We start from the raw sequence: 6000 nt of genomic DNA on the forward strand, positions 1-6000 counted from the left end.
ACCACCATGCTGGTGAGGGTTAGTTATACCCCTTCTGTGGCCTTCTGGAAACTTCTTTCAGCTCGACTAATTGCATGGTGAGGTGGGCGGGCCACTGCTAATCACATCGAAGGATAATCCGTAAAAAATCCTACAGTCAGGCAGCCTCTGAGAAGGGAAATGGACAGACGGCATTTTGGGTTTGGGACCATTCTTCAGACTGAAAGAAGACCCCGACTCAAAGTGTTGTCGGTCCATTTCCCTCCACGAATATTCCCTGACTGGTTGAGTTTCTTCAACTGTTAGTTATTGTACTCAAGATTCCAACATCTGCAGTATCTAAAAGACAATGAGTTTTGGGAGAAGTTTTGAGCTGCACCTTTCCAAAAAAGGCAGAGGCAGGAAACTGAGGCTCCATTGAGTCAAGGACCATTTTCAACCTAGTCATTCCCTCTCCTCCTGTCTCCTGTCAGACAGAAGATACAAAAGCTTGAAAGCATATACAACCAGATTCAGGAACAGCTTCTAACCTGCTGTTATCAGGATCCTCCTAAAAGCTAAGGTCTAGTCCTAATCTTCTAAACCACCTCATTGTGATCCTTGCACTTTTTCTCTGTGATGAGCTCTATAACACTGTAACACTATATTCTGCGCCCTGGTATTAATCTCTGTGCACTATCTGTTGTACTTGGTGTGGCTTGATGTATGATATGGTTTGACCGGATAGCAAGCTTTTCACCGTCGTTCAGTACACTAGACTGTAATAGACCTTTTGTGACTACTGGAGAACCTTGACTGCTGCCGAGATCACTGCACCTCACTTCTAGCTTTGCTGAGCTAGCTTGAGCTGCATCTCCATCTCAGACCAGGCGTTGCTCCTCCTGACATTGGGCCTAGAATTGCCACATATGGAGCAGGTCCACTTGACTTCACTAAACTTGTATTTCATCTCATTCACTTACTCCCTAGGCTGATTAATTTCGGGTTCTTTGCTGTGAAGTTGCTCCTCCATGCCAATGAAGATTGCTGTTGCCTTATGTTACTTGGAGATGGGTTTCCCCACCTCTGTGAGCATTGTCTCAACAATCCTCCCTATGGACCACAGAGCCAATGCAGCTTTGCTGCAGAAATCAACCCACTCGGGTCTCTTCTTCCTCAAGGTTTCCTCTCATCTTGAACAGTCCACCATCTTTCTGTCTTTTGGAAGTCTTCAAAGAAGATGGAAAATAACCAGGTTATTTGGCACGGTGCCAAGCCAGTGGCGCAGCGGTAGAGTTGCTGCCTTACAGTGAAAGTGGTGCTGGAGACCCGGGTTCGATCCCGACTATGGGGGCCGTCTGTACGGAGTTTGTACGTTCTCCCCGTGACCTGCGTGAGTTTTCTCCGAGATCTTTGGTTTCCTCCCCCACTCCAAAGACGTACAGGTTTGTAGGTTAACTGGCTTGGTAAAAGTAAAAATTGTTCCTAGTGGGTGTAGGATAGTGTTAATGTACGGGGATCGCTGGGCGGCACGGACCTGATGGGCTTGTTTCCGCGCTGTATCTCTAAGCTGAACTAAAACTAATGGTCTGGCTTGCTAATCTCTCTGCATTAGCCCTCAGAATAAAGCCCATTTTACAAAAACAAATTGTCTAGCCTGACAGAATATAATTTATTCTAATTGTTCTATTGAATGTTCTCATTTGAAACTCTTGACAAAAGATATGGAAGGTTTGCGATTGGCCTTAGTCATCATTTTGGCCAAAGGCACTTCAGTTTTCCATCTGTTTTATTGCATCATTAAATTTAATAGTGCTGCCTGATACAGTCATTTTTGTTTGTAATCTGCGCATTCAACCCATGTCTTATAAGGGGATATTATATCCACAGCCTGTAAAAATATCTTTAAAACCCAATTCTTTGACATTTTTGGGTCACTCCTTCTAATCCAAATATCTTTGCCTCAATTTCTGAATGTGCAGACATTTTTATAATCAAATGTAGGAGAAAAATGTTGGTTTTCACTTATGAAAGTATAACTCCTTTAAGCACAGGGGAGACAGATAAAATGTTGTAGCTAAGCAGGAAATCAAACAATCCCCACTGAGGATGATTTTACACAAGCAACTACAAATCAAACGGTGGCTCACAACCACTGCATAGCAGCTGCCCAAATAAATGGCATCATTCTCACAAGAAATTACTCAATGTCTCAGCCATATCGCCATTAGTGCCTGCTTAGCTCTTCTGTATTCATGCAGTGTTGCAAGCAGTTGGCAGAAAACAAGTTAAGAGATGAGTACCCTGTCTTAACAGTCAAAGAAATACGTGGACTGAGTGCAAAGAGCTTGAAAAATGAATTGAATCGAAGATATTTAGGATTTCACTGAGCTGTTTGTTGAGTGAGAAAAATGTACTTGCAGCAAATGGAAGTATGTGAAGTCATCTGTTTCAAAGCCGAACAGGTGTGTATTGTTGCGTGTGCGTGTTTGAAATCTTAAAGTAACAGTGAATAAAGCTGACATACTTTTTAGAGCTTTCCATGCTTCACACCTCCAACTCTTCACACTCTACAAGTTACTGCATCGAGAACTCCCAAGAATCCATCTGTTGCACTGGTAACACAGATGGAGATAGAGACAAAGGCAGAGGCACTAAAGCAATTAGGTTGTGAAGGACAGTGAATGACTTAATAGTTGTGGTGGCAAGTTGAATCATAATAATGTCAAAGCGTACATTGAAAGTGACTGCAGACAAGTACTGACTTGAGCACAGAAGGATGGTAACCGAATCAAATGTTTCCTCTGGCAGTTCGTTCCATATACCCACCACCATCTGTGTGGAAAAAGCTGCCCTTCCGGTTCCTAATAAATCTTTCCCCTCCCACCTTAAACCACACCTTAAACCCTCTGGTTCTTGATTCCCCTACTATCAGACAAAGACTGGCCCCATAGCAGAAGTGTCCACATCGCGGGGCTGGAAACTGGAACTAATTCTGCTACCATCATCATCTATTGTACAAGTGATGGCTCCCACTGATTGTCGCCGGAAGCTTGCGTCCTTTTCAGGACAGACGATGACAGTGATGTAACATTTGAAACATGGATAATGGACACGAAAGAGGAAGAAGACAAAGACTATGTGCATTCATCCTGCCTGTGCCCCTCAGGATTCTATGCACCTCTATAAGATCACTCTTTAGTCTCTGCGCTCCAATGAATAAAGCTCCAGCCTGCCCAACCTCTCCCTGTAGCACAGGTCATCATGTCCTGATAATATGTGGGTCCCTTGAAGACAGAAACAGGTGAATTTATTATGGGGAACAAGGATATCGCAGATGAGTTGAACATGTACTTAGGATCTGTCTTCACAAAGGAAGACACAAACAATCTCCCAGATGTTCATTCACAAAATGCTGGAGTAACTCAGCAGGTCAGGCAGCATCTCAGGAGAGAAGGAATGGGTGACGTTTCGGGTCGAGACCCTTCTTCAGACTAGTGACCAGAGATCCTAGGTTGATGGAGGAACAGAAGGAAATTCACATTAGGCAGGAAATGGTGTTGGGTAGACTGATGGGACTGAAGGCGGGTAAATCCCCAGGGCCTGAGGGTCTGCATCCCAGGGTACTTAAGGAGGTGGCTCTAGAAATTGTGGATGCATTGGTGATCATTTTCCAATGTTCTATAGATTCAGGATCAGTTCCTGTGGATTGGAGGGTAGCTGGGTGGTAGTTTGAACTGTGAGGAGGATGCTATGAGGATGCAGGGTTACTTGGACAGGTTGTGTGAGTGGGCAGATGCATGGGAGATGCAGATTAATGTGGATAAATGTGAGGTTATCCACTTTGGTGGCAAGAACAGGAAGACATTATTATCTGAATGATATCGTTTGGAAAAGGGGAAGTACAAAGTGATCTGGGTGTCCTTGTACATCAGTCACTGAAAGTAAGCATGCAGGTGCAGCAGGCAGTGAAGAAAGCTAATGGCATGTTGGCCTTCATAACAAGAGGAGTTGAGTATAGGAGCAAAGAGGTCCTTCTGCAGTTGTACAGGGCCCTGGTGAGACCACACCTGGAGTATTGTGTGCAGTTTTGGTCTCCAAATTTGAGGAAGGACATTCTTGCTATTGAGGGAGTGCAGCGTAGGTTCACTAGGTTAATCCCCGGAATGGCGGGACTGTCGTATGTTGAAAGAATGGACCGACCGGGCTTGTATACACTGGAATTTAGAAGGATGAGAGGGGATCTTTTTGAAACATATGAGATTATTAATGGATTGGACACGCGAGAGGCAGGAAACATGTTCCCGATGTTGGGGGAGTCCAGAACCAGGGGCCACAGTTTAAGAATAATGAGTAGGTCATTTAGACCAGAGATGAGGAAAAACTTTCACACAGGAAGTTGTGAATCTGTGGAAGTCTCTGCCATAGAAGGCAGTGGAGGCTGATTCTCTGGATGTTTTCAAGAGAGAGTTAGATGGAGCTCTTAAAGTTAGCGGAGTCAGGGGATATGGGGAGAAGGCAGGAACGGGGTACTGATTGGGGATGATCTGCCATGATCACAGTGAATGGTGGTGCTGACTCGAAGGATGAATGGCCTACTCCTGTACCTATTATCTATTGTCTGATATCTTTGTAAATTTTCTTTGCACTTTTTCCAGTTTAATGGTATTTTTCTAATAGCATGATGAACAAAACAGAACACAATACTCCAATGGCAGCCTCACCAACATCTTGTACAAGTGCAACATAATATCCCAACGATACTGATTTCCTTAACTGATGAAGGCCAGCATGCCAAGAGCCTTCTTCCCCATCATATCTACCACCAATGCCATCTTATTAATAAGTTAGTTCTGAATCCACACAACCTATTCATTGGTAATCCTGTGAGTCTTTGAGGGACTCTATCAAATGCCTTACTAAAATCCATGTAGACAATACCCGTCCTACCCTCATCAATTATATCCTCATAAAACCCATTCAAGTCAGTAAGATACAACTTGGCATTACAAAGCCATCATGACTGTCCCTTTCTTAACCCTTGCTCTTCCAAATTGGAGTAAATCCTATCCTAAAGAATCCTCTCCAATGGCTTCCATGCCACAGACGTGAAGCTGATTGACTGTCCCATAGTTCCTTGGATTCTCTCTTCTTCCCTTCTTAAACAACTTTGCTTTTCACAAGCAACGGCCCGAGTTTTGCTTCCAGCAAAGAGATCGTTACATGGGAGGTAAATAAAGACGAAAGAGCAAATGAGCGAAGGGAATGCCGAAGGGTTAGAAGAAGAGGGGTGGAGGGATGTATGTGTAGATCGTAGGGGAACCAAATACAGTGAGGCTTGGTAGTCCACAGCTCACGTAACCACTTTGCATTTTCTGAGTTGTGTGTAGATTTGCTCCCAGGTACTGTATGGGTCTGGAGCATTTAATAACATTGTCATCTCTGCTACAGAAGAATGAGTGGGTAATCAACAGAGAGATACCTCTGGGTAGAACTGAGGGAACAGGAAAGGAGAAAAGCCTTCAGAATCATCTGCCCCCTTTACTGCAAGACCACGACTGACCCCACAGCCTCTTGTCACCAATGGATTCTCCAACACAAAGGCATTGAAGGCCACTTCCAACTATCTAACCAGATAATGCTTCAAATTAGAGAAATAAATCAGAAGACTGAGGTTACATGAGGAGAAAGACCGCATTGTGTCAGTCTTAAGTGTTAATCAGAACTTGTGCTTGAATGAACTGCGAAGAAATAAAACCCATGCATGACAAAAGGCCGAGGAAGGAAATCAAGATTGTGAATATTAGAGAGCACTCTGTGCCCTTGTGGCAACAGGCATCTTCCATTTCCTGCAAACTGATTACTTCAAATGCCTGGCCAACAGCCCGATCATCATTAGGGAACCATATGTGATTGCAGAGTCATAAAACAACCCAGATTAACAATATCACCTCAAAAATCTTTCTTCAGGCAAACATTTTTAAATAACTTTCCGTTTTTAGTTTCACTTAGAGACACAGAGTGGAAACAGGCCCTTCAGCC

The sequence above is a fragment of the Rhinoraja longicauda genome, chromosome 14 (assembly GCF_053455715.1).
Source record: "Rhinoraja longicauda isolate Sanriku21f chromosome 14, sRhiLon1.1, whole genome shotgun sequence".
Lineage (NCBI taxonomy): Eukaryota > Metazoa > Chordata > Chondrichthyes > Rajiformes > Arhynchobatidae > Rhinoraja > Rhinoraja longicauda.